Raw genomic sequence first — 19,776 nt, 5'->3', positions numbered from 1 at the left:
AGCAGTATGACGATATACGGACAACTAACCAATCTGATCCAATGGACCACAGCCTCGTCTAACTCAATGAAACTAAGCCATGCCATGTGGGACCACCGAAGACGGACGGGTCATGGTGGAGAGGTCTGACAGAGTGTGGTCCACTGGAGAAGGGAGTGGCAAATCACTTAGTATTCTTGCCGAGAGAACCCTATGAACAGGGGAAGGTGATAGTCCTCCAATACAGTGTTGGGAAGGTAGCTCCAAATGGTAACACAGAGTCCAGCTAAAGATATATAACTTAAAATAAAAATGATGATCAGATTATATACTGCTGTTTCTAAAATGTTTAAGGTAATTGAAATGTCTATTTTGATTCTGAAAGGAGCATATTAGCTAGTGGTTACCAGTGGGGAGAGGGAAGAGGGAATGGCAATATGGGGATAGGAGAATAAGAGGTACAAGCTGTCATGTATAAAATGAGCTGCAAGGATATATTATTCTACAGGGCTTCCCTGCGGGCTCAGACAGTAAAGAATCTGCCTATAGTGCAGGAGACCTGGGTTTGATCTCTGAGTCGGGAAGATCCTCCGTAGAAGGGAATGGCAACCCAGTGCAGTATTCTGGCCTGGAGAAGCCCATGGACAGAGGAACCTGGCGGGCTACAGTCCATGGTGTCATAGAGAGTCGGACACGACTGAACAACTAAGTACAGCACATATATTGTACAGCACACAGGGAATGTAGCCATATTTTATAACAACTATAAATGGAGTATAACTTTTAAAAGTTGTGAATCATTATATTGTACACCTAGAACAAATAATAATGCACAGTAAATATACTTCAATTAAATTGTTTTTATCAGAAAGAAAATCAAAATCAGAAAGAAAAGAAAACAAAATTGATGGTTCTAGTTCCAAGGCATTTAAAACTCACAAAACAAAATTTTAAATGGAATGATCATCATTCTTTGTCAAATATTAATATACCTGATAGTGACAAACCATGTTGATGTTCTGTGTATAGTCCCAAAAAGATAATATTTCAAAATAAGTTCAAAAACATGCAGCATGTTTAAGAAACACCACTTTGGAACTACACTGTCTGGTGCGTGTTTGTTATTCCTAAACTGTGTTTAAAGAACTACACAGTTCAACTTTCAACAGTGAGTAAGTAAAATATATGAGGTAATGTGTCAGTCTCAACATTAACAATCCCAATATCTACTTTCAGCTACCTAACAATTCCAATCACCAGGAATTAGCAGACCACCTAATGCACTAAAGGGAAGGATATGAGAAACTATTGGAAGAACCATCTGTGGACTTCCATAAGAAGCAGTGCATTGTAAAAAAAAAATGTAAAAATGGTGATCAGAAAGAGATATTGAGCTGTTATCCCACATGAACATCAGTCCAATCCTCAAAAAGAGCTGGACATGACTGAATGTAAGCTCAGTCATGTTGCTATCCATTTTCCACCATCAGAATCCAAACCCTTACTTTGCCTCAGCTGAGTTTTTGCCAGCAGTCTCACTGGATTCCTTTCTGCAAACATTCCTAATATAGTTGCCTTAAATGGTATGGACCTAACAGAAGCAGAAGATATTAAGAAGAGGAGGCAAGAATACACAGAAGAACTATACAAAAAAGATCTTCATGACCCAGATAATCACGATGGTGTCATCACTCACCTACAGCCAGATGTCCTGGAATGTGAAGTCAAGTGGGCCTTAGGAAGCATCGCTACAAACAAAGCTAGTGGAGGTGATGGAATTCCAGTTGAGCTATTTCAAATCCTAAAAGAGGATGCTGTGAAAGTGCTGCACTCAACATGCCAGCAAATTTGGAAAACTCAGCAGTGGCCACAGGACTGGAAAACTTCGGTTTTCATTCCAATCCCAAAGAAAGGCAATGCCAAAGAATGCTCAAACTACCACACAATTGCACTCACCTCACATGCTAGCAAAGTAATGCTCAAAATTCTCCAAGCCAGGCTTCAACAGTACCGTGAACTTTTAGATGTTCAAGCTGGTTTTAGAAAGGCAGAGGACTCAGAGATCAAATTGCCAATGTCCGCTTGATCATCAAAAAAGCAAGAGAGCTTCAGAAATACATCTATTTCTGGTTTATTGACTATGCCAAAGCCTTTGACTGTGTGGATCACAATAAACTCTGGAAAATTCTTCAGGAGATGGGAATACCAGACCACCTGGCCTGCCTCTTGAGAAATCTGTATGCAGGTCAGGAAGCAACAGTTAAAACTGGACATGGAACAACTAACTGCTTCCAAATAGGAAAAGGAGTACCTCAAGGCTGTATATTGCCATCCTGCTTATTTAACTTCTATGCAGAGTACATCATGACAAATGCTGGCCTGGTAGAAGCACAAGCTGGAATAGATTGCCAGGAGAGATATCAAGAACCTCAGATATGCAGATGACACCACCCTTATGGCAGAAAGTGAAGAACAACTAAAAAGTCTCTTGATGAAAGTGAAAGAGGAGAGTGAAAATGTTGGCTTAAAGCTCAATTCAGAAAACTAAGATCATGGCATCTGGTCCCATCACTTCATGGCAAATAGATGGGGAAACAGTGGCAGACTTTATTTTGTGGGGTTCCAAAATCACTGCAGATGGTGACTGCAGCCATGAAATTAAAAGAGGCTTACTCTTTGGAAATGTATGACCAAACTAGATAGCATATTCAAAAGCAGAGACATTACTTTGCCAACAAAGGTCCGTCTAGTCAAGGCTACGGTTTTTCCAGTAGTAATGTATGGATGTGAGAGTTGGACTGTGAAGAAAGCTGAGCGCCAAAGAATTGATGCTTTTGAACTGTGGTGTTGGAGAAGACTCTTGAGAGTGCCTTGGACTGCAAGGAGATCCAACCAGTCCATCCTAAAGGGGATCAGTCCTGGGTGTTCATTGGAAGGACTGATGTTGAAGCTGAAACTCCAGTAGTTTAGCCACCTGATGCTAAGAACTGATGCATTTGAAAAGAACCTGATGTTGGGAAAGATGAGGGTTGGAGGAGTGGGGATGACAGAGGATGAGGTGACTGGATGGCATCACCCACTCAATGGACATGAGTGAGTAAACTCCAGGAGATGGTGATGGACAGGGAGGCCTTGCATGTAGCGATGTGTGGTTTCACAAAGAGTCAACTGAGCATGACTGGACATGACTGAGCAACTGAACTGAACTGAAACTGAATGCTCTGCTAGAGTTAATCCCCCCTTACCAGTCCACAAGAGTATTTCTTTTTCTGCTGTCTCCCGATGCCATTTTATGTCATTTCTTGAATTTACTACTAATAACATACTGCACACATTACATGACCTTGTCAAAGATGTGATTACAGTGGGTCATTCTTTTGCCGCTCACTGTTTACAGGATTCATGGCATGTGTGCTGTGTGTGTCTGCAGTGGACCCATGAATGTTTCTGGTTTGACACTATCATGTGGGCTTCACACTGAAATCACTTTGAAAAGTAGATTATTTAACTGGACCCAGAAGTTAGTAATTGATTCTAAGCACTTAGCCTAATTTTCCTCTCTTGGTCTCTGTCCTTCTGAAAACCCATTGCTTCCCTTTTTCTCAGTGTTTCCACTAGCTAACAATCCAAGAGCTATGCTAAGTCTTCTGTGAGGCTTTACTTTAAATCCAGAGGACCCTGCCGAAATCCCACCTACAAGATGACAAGAAGTCATCTTCTTCCCCATAGAAGAGTAATCAGAGAGAGAGTGAATGCCACCTGATCATTCTTATCTCAGGACCCAGATGGATTATACTTAACTGGGCACGTATGATGTATTGGGCTCTCAGTCAAGCAATTTTACACACATTTTCTTATTTAATCCTTAGAGAAACACTGTGAGATAGGTGTAATGAGCCGCATTTTAAAATTAAGATGACAATGACCTTTTGGAGAACTCAGGGTTCAATCTACTCAGGTCAGCACCTGGGACAGGGCCAAGCTCAGGGCTGAGTCCAGCCAGGTTTGACCATAAGCCCCTCTCACCACTGCACTACTGGATCCCTTTTACCTGGCCTACCATTTCATGCTCACATTCATCATTTATGTGTTTTTCTAGAATGCTTTAATTTCTTTAATCTACAGTATTATTCTTGTGCAACATTCCAGAAGCAAGAGTTCCTCTAGAGGAGAGAGACTTTGTCTATTTTGCTTCCATTTCTTGGTCTTTGTCAGTTTCCCTGCAGTAGTCAGTCCCATTAAGTAGAGCTGCATCATAACAGTGACTCCAGAGAAAAACTGTTTTAAAACATCAACAAACCTCATGGTGGTGTAGAAACAGCAGGCCCAATATTGCGTGACTTTGTACTTGGAATGGCCCTGGTTGAAGAAGGCTCAGTTGTACAAAAGAGAAGTTGAGAAAGGGATTAAGGTTGAAGGAATGAGCGGACCAGAGAGCACATCACAAAAGACAAATTCATCCCACATCTCTCCCAGTGGGAGCTCCAGAATTTTCATGTGGCACGGCCTTACAGGGAAGAAGGTGAGCCTTGATTTCCCCATCTGTAAAATGATAATACTTACTTCAAAATGTCGTTGAGAGGACTAAGTTAGTTTAATATTTAATTTGTGTGCCTTCACACACACACACATCAGTTAGTATAGTGTGTAGTTAGTCACTCAGTTGTGTCTGACTCTTTGTGACTCGTGGAATGTAGCGCATGAGGCTCTTCTGTCCATGGGATTTTCCAGGCAAGATTACTGGAGTGAGTTGCCATTTCCTTGTCCAGGGAATCTTCTCAACCCAGGGTCTGAATTTGCATCTCCTGCACTGCAGGCGGATTCTTGACCACTGAGCCACCAGGGAAGTCCCCAGTTAGTATAGTACAGGCATGTACATTCAAACCAGCTATTATTATTGTCCTTATAAATGGGGACTTGAAGCTCCTTTTGCATAGCATTTTACATAACTTTATAAATTGTCCATGTAAAAAAAGATGAAGACTCATGACAATTATACAAAGACTAATGTTCTGCTCCATGCCCCCCTGCCTCCATCTCTCAGATACAATCCTACTTCCCCAGTAAAAATGAAGACAAAGACACCATTAAATTTAGTTTCCTTCTAGCTAGAGAGTGGGTGAGGCAATACAAAAATCCTCCATCATCCCACCACCCAATAATAGACATTTAATCATCTTGGTATATAGCTATCTAAACTTTTAGCTATTGTGTCTAAATATGGAATAATTGTGTTTAAATATATATAAATATGTAAATAGCATTTTAAAATATATATATTCTCTGAGCATATGCCCAATATTTTGAATCCGCCTCTATTAAAAGATTTTTAATTGCTGCATACTGTGCCATTGTATGAATATTGTACTTTCTCAGTCTCTGAGCATTTATGGTGTTTTTACTCTTATGACATTTGACACCATTCTCTGATAAACATTAGTGCACTAAACTTTGTGATGTATCTCTGCTCATTCTTTTAGGACATTGTAGTAAAGGAACTAGTACTCAAGTGTGATGCTGTAGGGGTGGAACGACCTCACTTCTCAGGACAGCATCACCTTGGCTCCTCAGCTAAATGTGACTGGATTCCTGGAGAATCCATAAAGAACTGAAAGTGTCGTTGGCACTTCTGCTCAGTCTATCTAAGGACAGATTTCCAAGGCTTTCCTCTTTCTACCAGCTGCCAGCTACTCAGTTCCCCCTCAAATATTTCAGACAAGATTCATTGCCCCTAAACTAAAATATCTTCTCCCCTCTTATAAACCCTATTTCCACCTTGTTCCTTGACTTGTCCTACTACCTGATTCATTGTTGTGGTTGTTGAGTGGCTCAGTTGTGTTCAACTCTTCTGCAGCCCCATGGACTCTAGCCTGCCAGGCTCCTCTGCCCATGGAATTTCCCAATTAAGAATACTGGAGTGGGTTGCCATTTCCTTCTCCAGGGAATCTTCTCAACCCAGGGTCTGAAATTGCATCTCCTGATTGCAGGCGGATTCTTGACCACTGAGCCACCTGCGAAGCCCCGCCTAATTCATTACATGTATATAAACAATTGTCACACAAATTAGGTATATGGTGTGACAAATGACTAGTGTCTCTAAGTTATCCTTCATCATTCAGATGCAAAGCTGTAAAATCTAATTTAAGGACAAGTGCTTTTCTCAATTGAAATATAGTTGAGTTATTATAATTCAAAAATAATTCAGTTATACACACACACACACATATATGTAATTTTCAGGTTCTTTTCCATTACAGTTATTACTAAATATTGCATATAGTCTCCTGTGCTATACGACAGGTCCTTGTTGTTGATGTATTTTACATATAGTATTGCATCTGCTAAGACCAAGCTTTTTTAAACAGTAGCTAGATTATAGGAATTTGAGGTTCAGCAACTATTGAGATTAAAATTATGGAAAGAAAGATTTTCTTCAGGAATCAATGAAAGTATGTAAAAATAAAGAATAGCCAATGAACAAAAATGATCTGTCTCTCTAGTTCAGTGCAATTCATTCACATTTAGGGCACACATGTATAACCCCTGTGGATACCAGTGAGCTTTTCTGAAACAAGCTTCCCTGGGCTCCTAGATCCCAAGCCTGGCACATTTTGGATCGCTTCCACGCTAGAACAGGGCCCCGTACATAGCGGATATTCAGTGAAATACTAGCTGTTGTTAATGTTTGGCCAATTTCCTTTCTTTTTTAAAAAGATCTTCTCATTTTCTTGAGATATAGTTGACATACAGCAACGAATTGCTTGACCAGGTTCTTATGGAGAGACAGGGAGGTGAGTGTCTGGATCGCGCCGAAAATGAATGTACTGATGAATGAAACAAGCCACATGCAAAGGGGCATGCACACAATGAGTGTAAGAATAGTGGAAACCTGCCTCCACAGCAGACTGACACAATAGTTTTGATGTTTCAATAACAAGCACACAGTTTTACAACTAGAAGAAAAAAAAAAAATCCCAAAGTGAAAAACAAAAAAATAAAACCACACCAAATTTAAAGTTTTTAAGAAGTGCATGCATGCTAAGTCACTTCAGTTGTGTCCGACTGTTTGCGACCCTACAGACTGCAGCCCATCAGGCTTCTCCATCCATGAGATCTTCAGGCAAGAATACTGGAATGGCTTGCCATTTCCTCCTCCAGGGGATCTTCCTGACCCAGGAATCGACCTGCATCTCTGGTCTCTTGCATTGGCAGGCGAGTTCTTTGCCACTAGTGCCACCTGGGTAGCTAAAAGTGTACCTGAAGCCATCTAGAGTTTTCACTGAGTGCAAAGATTGCGTTACCCCAGGCTTTCTGCCTTTCTGAGTCCGGAGTTTCAGTAGTTAGTTAGGGAGGTGTGCTCAGTCTATGGGTCGGTGCCCCTCCTCTTTATGAACACCTACAAGCCCCTGCCTGCCCCAGCCCCTGCCTGCCTCCCCATCAGTGCTTGCAGCTTCACTCTCCTTTGGGGTCCAGGCATCTGGACAGCTCTTGGTTCCTCAGATGCAGCATACTCTTCTCCAAGCCCCCACTTTGTACCTCGTCTTCTCTTTGCCTGAAATATCCTCCCGTGGTCCCCTTCTTGGCTGGCTATCCACTTCTCAGGTCCCAGTTCAAGGCCATTTTTATTAGGAGGTCTTCTCTGACCTCCTCTGACCTCTACTTCGGTTTAGGCTAAAAACTCCACAAGATCCCAGTGCTTGGCATAGTGTGTTAAAGCTAAATGAAATCTTATGGTTGACTGTTTAGAATCCAGGTGTGTTTCATAGGCCTTGATGGTGTGGAGGAAAAAAATTGCCCGCCGTATCAGTGAGCAAAGGATGTTGCAGACACCACGTTTTCAGCCATTGCTGCCACCACAGACTATAGACCCTAAGGGGATTCAGGATGCAGAGAAGCAGGCTACTGGCTCTAGATGGTTAAGGTGTATATCAAAGGAATGACTGTAGTTAAGCCCGGACTCTTGTATCTTCCCATAGAGGGAAAAGTGCTAAATTTATTAACTTGAGATGTCTGGCTTTCTTTAATTAAAAGTAATCTTCTGACTTTCTGACTACTTGACTTCTGCCTAAGGTACTTCATTATTCTGATATCATAGACATTAGCATTTCTGAGACAGTAATATTCATAACAAACACATTGTGTATTAACTATATTCTAGACATTTTCTCTTCAAAACAATTACCTGAGAGTATACTATCACGTATTATTATGTGCAGAGGAATTAAACAATCATCAGAAACATTGCCGAACTTGCCTAAGATCATTAAGCTGATAAATGGTGGAGGTGAAGTTTGAATTCCCACCTATTTGACTGCAGAACTGTCTGCCAAGCTCTGTCATAATCTATGTAAAATAAAAAGGTTGAGAGTACCAAATGTCATTGAAAGATGAAATTCTCACCAAATGATGCAACCAACTCTCAAGTAAGCCTTCCCTTCTAGCAAATCAGGGCTAACTGAAAAAGATGCAAAAATAATAATTTATGTTGTGCAGAAGCAGAGGATGTGAAGGTTATTCCCTTAACATACAGGAGTAGAATGACCTCCAGTGTCAGATCCAGCATATGGAAGGACAGGTATTTCTGGTTGGTAACAATTTATAACCTGAAATCTCATTTTTTTTCCTGCTAAGCATCTTTCTGTCCTGTTACTCTTGCTTACCATGAATCTTCAGAACTAAAGAAGCTTTCACATACTTTAGATGTGCCAGCTTTATTTTAAGATATTGGCATTTGAGTAGCTAAACTCCCTATACACATTAGATGTGGGATTAAGGAAGTTAGACTGGATGAGAAAAATTCTAATTAAAAAAGGAAAACATTATCCCAAACTTCTCACAGCACTGATACTTCTCATGCCTGGCTGGACAATAATGAATGGGAAAACAGAAACTAGATCAGTATGCTCACTCTTGATGCTGTGTATTAGAATCATCTGTGTACTCAGACATTGGAGTCTAATGCACTGCCTGCAGCAAGAATACTGGTCCAGACTAGATAAACATGTAGAAACTTCAGTTTCCTATCGTTAGGATCTTTTCTTCCATTTTCAAAGGTCCTAACATCAGTAGTCCCCAATCTTTCGGGCACCAGGGACCAGTTTCATGGAAGACAATTTTCCCGTGGACAAGGGTCGGGAGAAGACGGTTTTGGGATGAATCACCCACGTTACATTTTGTGCACGTTGTTTCTATTGTGACTACACTGAGATTAACCTCTACTAATGATAGTCTCCGTTTGCACTACAGATCGTCAGGCGTTAGGTTCTCATAAGGAGCACACACCTGGTACCTTCCATGTGCAGATCACAGCAGGGTCCATGCTCTGCTAAAGAATCTAAAGCTGCTGCTGATCTGACAGGAGGTGGAGCTCAGGTGGCGATGTGAGCGATTGGGGTGGCTGTACATACAGATGATGCTGTGCTCACTCCTGCTATGTGGCCCGGTTCCTGACAAGGGTTGGGGACCCCTGTCTTACATCACCCTTATCTTGTGTTGAGTAGATTTATGAAGCAATTGGATATTAGCCTGATTTGCTTGAGAAGAGTTGGATATGACTTAGTGACTGAGCGACTTAGCGACTGAGACTGTGTCTCCTGGTCAAACACATGCCATTGCCATGGCCCACCTTCCCAGTTGCCTTCAACAGGTGCACTATGTTCACCTTCTGTGCTCTGGATTTATTTTCTTTCCTTTTGACTTTTAAATATCATCATGACTGAGAAATAAGTAGCAATATCAAAGGGAGAGCCCTAGAGAAAAAGATCACTTAGCCAGATAAAAATGAGCAAAAGGTTACCATCACAGTCATAAAATTAGGGTTCATTCAGTGCAGTGCAGTTCAGTCCCTCAATCATGTCCAACTCTTTGCAACCCCATGAATTGCAGCACACCAGGCCTCCCTGTCCATCACCAACTCCTGGAGTTCACCCAAACCCACGTCCATCGAGTTGGTGATGCCATCCAGCCATCTCATCCTCTGTCGTCCCCTTCTCCTCCTGCCCGCAATCCCTCCCAGCATCAGAGTCTTTTCCAATGAGTCAACTCTTTGCATGAGGTGGCCAAAGTACTGGAGTTTCAGCTTTAGCATCAGTCCTTCCAAAGAACACCCAGGACTGATCTACTTCAGAATGCACTGGTTGGATCTCCTTGCAGTCCAAGGGACTCTCAAGAGTCTTCTCCAACACCACAGTTCAAAAGCATCAATTCTTTGACGCTCAGCTTTCTTCACAGTCCAACTCTCACGTCCATACATGACCACTGGAAAAACCATAGACTTAACTAGACGGACCTTTGCTGGCAACGTAATGTCTCTGCTTTTTAATATGGCATCTAGGTTGGTCATAACTTTCCTTCCAAGGAGAAAGCGTCTTTTAATTTCATGGCTGCAGTCACCATCTCAGTGATAAAAGAAGACAGACTACGAGCCTTTACTACAGGATTCACTTTAGGGAAAGCATGAGTAGAACATTAAGTGACAATGTTGCAAGAGTATGGAAGAGCCAGGACTTCCCTGACAGTTCAGTGGTTAAGACTCTTCACTTTCAATGCAGGAGGTGTGAGTTTGACCCTTGGTCTAGGAATTAGGATTCCACATGCCAAATGGTGCAACGAAAAAGAAAAAAAAAAAAAAAGGAAGAAAAGAATAAGATAGGGCCAAGCTCAGAACATCAATGTGGATGATGAATAAGCAGTTTCATATGTGGATTAAATGTACAGACTCTAGAGCATGAATGCCTGGTTTCAAACTAATTTCACTAGTTATTAGCTGAGACCCTGGGCAGCAGACTTAACCACTCTCTACTTTTGTTTCATAATATATAAAATGAGGATAATAATTGTCAATCATGTAGAATTACTGGCTAGTTAAATGAATTAAGTATACACAGATATACTTATATAAAGGTTTACACAAATAGAAAAATTGGTCTTACAACTCATATGTAGGGACCCCAAATAGCGAAAATCATCTTGAAAAAGTACAGAGCTGGATGACTTACATTTCATCATTTCAAAACTTACTACAAAGCAATGGTAATCAAAACAGTATGGTGCTGCCCTAAGGATCAATGGAATAGAATTGGGAGTCTAGAAATTAACTCCTATATCTGTGGTAACTGGCTTTCATCAAGGGTGTTAAGACCATTACATGAGGAAAGAATAGTCTGGTCAAAATATCAAGGAAGACAAGGCTCTAGACATGCTGAGGTCAGAACTCTCCTTCTTCACTATGTACTGGAGGTTGGTATGGTGCTTGGGAACCAAGAAAAGAATGTACAGTGTTTTGTGGCTTGGGGCTTTTAGTATTTTTGGAGTCAATTACTGTTCTGAGACTGACATGGTCAGAACATTGCCTGACTCCCAAGATGCGGTAGAAGTCTCTCCGTGAGTAAGGCTTCCTAAGATTCTATACGCTGGCACTTTCCTGCTACTCTTAGAAAGTAGAGTGTGGCAGCCAGGGACTTGTGGGTGAGTTACTGTATCATAGAAGAAACAAGTCCTACAAGAAATCAGAAAATGGGCCTTTTCCAAAGAAGACATATATATGGCCAACAGACACATGAAAAGATGTTCAACACGGCTAATCATCAGAGAAATGCAAATCAAAGCCACAGTGAGATATCACTGCACATCTGTCATGTCAGAATGACTATCAAAGAAATCTACAAAAGTTGGCGTGGATGTGGAGAAAACAGAATCCTTGTATGCTGCTGGTGAGAATGGTAATTGGTGCAGCCATAATGGAAAATACTATGAAAATTGCTCCAAAAATTAAAAGTAGAGCTACCATAGGATCCAGCAATTCCATTCCTCAGTATATGCGCAGAGAAAATGAAAACACTATCTCCCAAAAATATATGAACCGCAATGTTCATAGCAGCATTGTTTACAATAGCCAAGGTATGAAAGTAAGCGAAGAGTCCACCAACAGATGAGAGGATAGAGAAGATGTATAACACACACCCACACACACACAAACAGACACACACAGACACACACACACAGACACACACACACATAGACACACACACACACATAGACACAGACACACACAGACACACAAAGACACACACACACACACAGACACACACACAGACACACACAGACACGCACAGACATTCACACACACAAACACACACACAGACACATACAGACACACACAGACACACAAACACACACAGAGAGACACAGACACACACAGACACACAAACACACACACACAGACACACACACAGACACACACACAGACACACAAACACTCACACACAGACACAGACACATACACAGACACAGACACACACACACAGACACACAAACACAGACACACACAAACACAGACACACACACACACATACCCACACACACACAAACAGACACACACAGACACACACACACAGACACACACAAACACAGACACACACGCACACAGACACACACACACACACACATAGACACAGTCACACACAGACACATACACAGACACACACAGACACACAAAGACACACACACACAGACACACACAGATACACACAAGACACACACACAAATAGACACACACACAGACACACACAGACATTCACAAACACAAACACACACAGAGACACATACAGACACACACAGACACACAAACACACACAGAGAGACACAGACACACACAGACACACAAACACACACACACACAGACACACACACAGACACACACACACACAGACACACAAACACACAGAAACAGACACACACACACAGACACAGACACACACAGACACATACACTCACAGACACACACACACACACACAGAGACACACACACATACAGAGACACACAGACACACACAAACACACACACAGGAATATTATTCAGCTGCAAAAAAGAATGAAACTCTGCCATTTGCAACAACATGGATGGGTCTAAAAGGTGTTATACTTAGTGAAATAAGTCAGAGGAAGACAAATATTTTATATCACTTATATGTGGAATCCAAAAAATAACATAAATGACTATAACAAAACAGAAATAGATTCCCAGATACAGAGAAGAAACTAGTGGTTACCAGTAGGAAGTGGGGGGCGGGAAGGGCAAAGGAGAGGTAAGGGATTAAGAGGTATGAACTATTATGTATAAAATAAATAATCTAGAAGAATATATTGTAGAGAACAAGGAATATAGTCAATAAATTTCATAAAATTTTAATGCAGCATAATCAATAAAAATACTGAATCACTATGCTGCACACTTGAAACTAATATAACACTGTAAATCAATTATATTTCAACTAAGAGAAACCGAAAATGGGAAAATATTAACCTTGGGTTTTCTCATATGTCTACTGTCAATTCTTGCTCTTTTCTCTATCAGATCCCTAGAATCAGTTTCAGTATATGTCACAACCAAGTTTATTTGAGCAGTAAATAAGGACAATGAAATGAGTATGCTGATATCTAGGTTTTTCTCTATTAATGTTTAGTGGCATTGCTTAATGATAGAGACAGCTTAGAAAGCACAGGTGTTATATGTTTGCTTTAACTTGAAAAATTGTAAAACTTTTCCTAATTATGTTGTATGATTCATTTCCAGAGAATTTAGAAAGTATGAAAAAGCATTACTTTGCCAACAAAGGTCCATCTAGTCAAGGTTATGGTTTTTCCAGTAGTATGAATACTGGATGTGAGAGTTGGACTGTGACGGAAGCTGAGCACCGAAGAATTGATGGTTTTGAACTGCGGTGTTGGAGAAGACTCTTGAGAGTCCATTGGACTGCAAGGAGATCCAACCAGTCCATCCTAAAGGAGATCAGTCTTGGGTGTTCACTGGAAGGACTGATCCTGAAGCTGAAACTCCAATACTTTGGGCACCTCATGTGAAGAGTTGACTCATTGGAAAAGACTCTGATGCTGGGAGGGCTTGGGGGCAGGAGAAGAAGGGGACGACAGAGGATGAGATGGCTGGATGGCATCACTGACTCGATGGATGTGAGTCTGGGTGAACTCCGGGAGTTGGTGATGGACAGGGAGGCCTGGCGTGCTGCAATTCATGGGGTCGCAAAGAGTTGGACACAACTGAATGACTGAACTGAACTGAACTGAAATAGCAGAAAAAAATTACCCCAATTCCAAGAACCAGAGTTAACCTGGCAAAGTTTCTTTTCAGTGTTGTTGCTTTAATTTGACTCATGTATCATAGAATATCACACAGATAGGTGCTTATTAAATACACAGATATGATGCTAATGGCTGGAAATCTATTACCCATCTCCTTTGGTTGGTAACTTATCTGGTGAATCCCAAGTGACAGCGGTCTCTGTACGCTGTGTTGCAACAGGTTCTCTGGATCTATAAACTATAAAGACATTTGGGAAAATTATCTAAAATGTGCTTCCCCAGTAGGATCATAGATGTTATCAGTCATCATCTAAAGACCAAAGTACAAAGAAATTCATGACAAGAATGTGAAATCCAACTTCCCAATTTGAAACCAGTGCAAGTTGATTTTGAGATACTCTGCCTCCTTCCCCCTCTTAGAAATCCTTCTCCAGGGGTTCAGAGTGAGAGTGTTCATTTCTTTCTAAAAACCCAGCTTCACACTAACCTAGAGATTTAGAGATTTGGAAACTAGCCTATGGATCATCTCAGGCTGACCTTTGAGGCATCACTGAAGTTTAGAGATGAAAAGGATTTTGATGCCATCTAGTCTGTGTTTTATTTGATAGGCAGGACGAAACTGAGACCCATGTGAGTCAATCAGTTCTCCACACTTAAACTGGTCTGCAACAAAATTCTGATCATTTGTTGTTTCTGCAACTATTATTAGCTGAGTGCCTACTACATGCCTAGCAGGCTTCCCTGGTGGCTCAGATGGTAAAGAATCTGCCTGCAATACAGGAGATGCAGGTTCGATCCCTGGGTCAGGAAGATGTCATGGAGAAGCGCAACCTACTCCAGTATTCTTGGCTGGAATATTCCATGGACAGAGGAGTCTAGTATGCTACAGTCCATGGGATTACCTGGATGAAACTGAGAGACTACACACATATATAAGCCTAGCAGAGTGGGGGAGACAAAAATGAAGACACAGATTTGGCTTTTAAGAAATTTAGAGTGCTGTGTCCCTGAATCCCAGTTCAGATCTCAGTCCTGTAACAATTAAATTGAGAGAAACGTTCTCTTCCTAGATTACTGAAGGAAAAGGAGAAGCCTTGCTTCTTTGCTGAGTCATTCTAACGGTGTGCCTGCAAGGCGTGTGTGGTGAGATGCACACAGATCTCCAAGGCCTATGGACCCAGAGCTCTCTCCAAGTGCTGTTTAGCATCAGGACCCTATACTCAAATCAGAGCTTTGGCTTTTCCTCGAACACACTCTGCCTTCTTCTGCCTCAGAATTGTCTTCCTTCATCTCCCTTCTACCTCCACCACCCTCCCCAGATTTTGCAAGTTTGGCTTCTTCTCATTGTTCAACTTTCATCAGAAAGGTCACAAACTCAAAGAAAAAGGTCCTGCTACCCTTCTCTATGTTGGCCTTCTGCAGTATGTCCATCACCTTCCCTGGTTTATTTCTGGGTGCTATTTTTCACTCTTGTATTTCAATACTTGTTCTGCTGAATGCCTCTGTTCCCTCCCTCTCCCTGCCCCCACCCGCCCTGAACATGAACTCTGGAGCTCATTCGTGGCACTGTCATGGCCTTGGGGTACCTCATGCATAATTCCTGAAGGCACAAATGAGTGAAGGAATTCAGGGATTGGGAATCAAATCATTTAGAAAAAATTCCTTTCCTCCAGGGGAATCTTCCCGACCCAGGGATCAAACCCGTGTCTCTCAGGTCTCTTGCTTTGGCATGAGGATTCTTTACCACTAGTGCCACCAGCGTGGGTGCTAAGTCGCTTCAGTCGAGTCCGACTCTTTGCGACACTGTGGACTGTAGCTAGCCGGGCTTCTCTGTCCATGGGATTCTCCAGGCCAGAATACTGGAGTGGGCTCCCGTTTCCTTCTCCAGGAAGATAACTCTGCTAGTCTTCTGTTTCCTGGAATTGCCCCATTCTCCTTCACTTCTCAGAAGTCACCATCCTATACCCAGGTTTGTTTCCTAGGTTATAATTGTTAGCATAGCTAAATACCTCTTTACTACTGCCAGACGCTGGAGTAAGGACATTACGGTAATGACTTTGTTTAGTGCTTAGGCGACTACTCGTTGACAGCAGTAGGCAGGTACCAATATTGCCTGTATTTCTCAGATAAGAACAGTGAGGCTGAGGGAGGGAAAGGAACTTGCCTTAATGCGCCCTGGTTTTCAGATGTGAAGCCAGGTTTGAAACTTTCCTATCTGTGCTTTAACCATTACACACTTTATCCCCTAGTGCAGGGTCAGGCGAAAAGTTTGTTCCGATATTTCCATGACATCTTATGAACGAAGGAATTTTTTAGCCAACCGTCCAACCAGTCCATTCTCAAGGAGATCAGCCCTGGGATTTCTTTGGAAGGAATGATGCTAAAGCTGAAACTCCAGTACTTTGGCCACCTCATGTGAAGAGTTGACTCATTGGAAAAGACTCTGATGCTGGGAGGGATTGGGGGCAGGAGGACAAGGGGACGACAGAGGATGAGATGGCTGGATGGCATCACTGACTCGATGGATGTGAGTCTGGGTGAACTCCGGGAGTTGGTGATGGACAGGGAGGCCTGGCGTGCTGCAATTCATGGGGTCGCAAAGAGTTGGACACAACTGAATGACTGAACTGAACTGAACTGAAATAGCAGAAAAAAATTACCCCAATTCTAAGAGCCAGAGTTAACCTGGCAATGTTTCTTTTCAGTGTTGTTGCTTTAATTTGACTCATGTATCATAGAATATCACACAGATAGGTGCTTATTAAATACACAGATATGATGCTAATGGCTGGAAATCTATTACCCATCTACTTTGGTTGGTAACTTACCTGGTGAATCCCAAGTGACAGCGGTCTCTGTACGCTGTGTTGCAACAGGTTCTCTGGATGTATAAACTATAAAGACATTTGGGAAAATTATCTAAAATGTGCTTCCCCAGTAGGATCATAGATGTTATCAGTCATCATCTAAAGACCAAAGTACAAAGAAATTCATCACAAGAATGTGAAATCCAACTTCCCAATTTGAAACCAGTGCAAGTTGATTTTGAGATACTCTGCCTCCTTCCCCCTCTTAGAAATCCTTCTCCAGGGGTTCAGAGTGAGAGTGTTCATTTCTTTCTAAAAACCCAGCTTCACACTAACCTAGAGATTTAGAGATTTGGAAACTAGCCTATGGATCATCTCAGGCTGACCTTTGAGGCATCACTGAAGTTTAGAGATGAAAAGGATTTAGATGCCATCTAGTCTGTGTTTTATTTGATAGGCAGGACGAAACTGAGACCCATGCGAGTCAATCAGTTCTCCACACTTAAACTGGTCTGCAACAAAATTCTGATCATTTGTTGTTTCTGCAACTATTATTTGCTGAGTGCCTACTACATGCCTAGCAGGCTTCCCTGGTGGCTCAGATGGTAAAAAATCTGCCTGCAATACAGGAGATGCAGGTTCGATCCCTGGGTCAGGAAGATGTCATGGAGAAGCGCAACCTACTCCAGTATTCTTGGCTGGAATATTCCATGGACAGAGGAGTCTGGTATGCTACAGTCCATGGGATTACCTGGATGAAACTGAGAGACTACACACATATGTAAGCCTAGCAGAGTGGGGGAGACAAAAATGAAGACACAGATTTGGCTTTTAAGAAATTTAGAGTGCTGTGTCCCTGAATCCCAGTTCAGATCTCAGTCCTGTAACAATTAAATTGAGAGAAACGTTCTCTTCCTAGATTACTGAAGGAAAAGGAGAAGCCTTGCTTCTTTGCTGAGTCATTCTAACTGTGTGCCTGCAAGGCGTGTGTGGTGAGATGCACACAGATCTCCAAGGCCTATGGACCCAGAGCTCTCTCCAAGTGCTGTTTAGCATCAGGACCCTATACTCAAATCAGAGCTTTGGCTTTTCCTCGAACACACTCTGCCTTCTTCTGCCTCAGAATTGTCTTCCTTCATCTCCCTTCTACCTCCACCACCCTCCCCAGATTTTGCAAGTTTGGCTTCTTCTCATTGTTCAACTTTCATCAGAAAGGTCACAAACTCAAAGAAAAAGGTCCTGCTACCCTTCTCTATGTTGGCCTTCTGCAGTATGTCCATCACCTTCCCTGGTTTATTTCTGGGTGCTATTTTTCACTCTTGTATTTCAATACTTGTTCTGCTGAATGCCTCTGTTCCCTCCCTCTCCCTGCCCCCACCCGCTCTGAACATGAACTCTGGAGCTCATTCGTGGCACTGTCGTGGCCTTGGGGTACCTCATGCATAATTCCTGAAGGCACAAATGAGTGAAGGAATTCAGGGATTGGGAATCAAATCATTTAGAAAAAACTCCTTTCCTCCAGGGGAATCTTCCCGACCCAGGGATCAAACCCGTGTCTCTCAGGTCTCTTGCTTTGGCATGAGGATTCTTTACCACTAGTGCCACCAGCGTGGGTGCTAAGTCGCTTCAGTCGAGTCCGACTCTTTGCGACACTGTGGACTGTAGCTAGCCAGGCTTCTCTGTCCATGGGATTCTCCAGGCCAGAATACTGGAGTGGGCTCCCGTTTCCTTCTCCAGGAAGATAACTCTGCTAGTCTTCTGTTTCCTGGAATTGCCCCCATTCTCCTTCACTTCTCAGAAGTCACCATCCTATACCCAGGTTTGTTTCCTAGGTTATAATTGTTAGCATAGCTAAATACCTCTTCACTACTGCCAGACGCTGGAGTAAGGACATTACGGTAATGACTTTGTTTAGTCCTTAGGCGACTACTCGTCGACAGCAGTAGGCAGGTACCAATATTGCCTGTATTTCTCAGATAAGAACAGTGAGGCTGAGGGAGGGAAAGGAACTTGCCTTAATGCGCCCTGGTTTTCAGATGTGAAGCCAGGTTTGAAACTTTCATATCTGTGCTTTAACCATTACACACTTTATCCCCTAGTGCAGGGTCAGGCGAAAAGTTTGTTCCGATATTTCCATGACATCTTATGAACGAAGGAATTTTTTAGCCAACCGTCCAACCAGTCCATTCTCAAGGAGATCAGCCCTGGGATTTCTTTGGAAGGAATGATGCTAAAACTGAAACTCCAGTACTTTGGCCACCTCATGTGAAGAGTTGACTCATTGGAAAAGACTCTGATGCTGGGAGGGATTGGGGGCAGGAGAAGAAGGGGACGACAGAGGATGAGATGGCTGGATGGCATCACTGACTCGATGGATGTGAGTCTGGGTGAACTCCGGGAGTTGGTGATGGACAGGGAGGCCTGGCGTGCTGCAATTCATGGGGTCGCAAAGAGTTGGACACAACTGAATGACTGAACTGAACTGAACTGAAATAGCAGAAAAAAATTACCCCAATTCCAAGAGCCAGAGGTAACCTGGCAATGTTTCTTTTCAGTGTTGCTGCTTTAATTTGACTCATGTATCATAGAATATCACACAGATAGGTGCTTATTAAATACACAGATATGATGCTAATGGCTGGAAATCTATTACCCATCTCCTTTGGTTGGTAACTTACCTGGTGAATCCCAAGTGACAGCGGTCTCTGTACGCTGTGTTGCAACAGGTTCTCTGGAAGTATAAACTATAAAGACATTTGGGAAAATTATCTAAAATGTGCTTCCCCAGTAGGATCATAGATGTTATCAGTCATCATCTAAAGACCAAAGTACAAAGAAATTCATCACAAGAATGTGAAATCCAACTTCCCAATGTGAAACCAGTGCAAGTTGA

This window comes from Bos javanicus, chromosome 17 (genome assembly GCF_032452875.1).
Source record: "Bos javanicus breed banteng chromosome 17, ARS-OSU_banteng_1.0, whole genome shotgun sequence".
In the NCBI taxonomy this organism is placed as follows: Eukaryota; Metazoa; Chordata; class Mammalia; order Artiodactyla; family Bovidae; genus Bos; species Bos javanicus.
The sequence above is the reverse complement of the archived record's forward strand: the minus strand, read 5'-3'. Positions refer to the sequence as shown.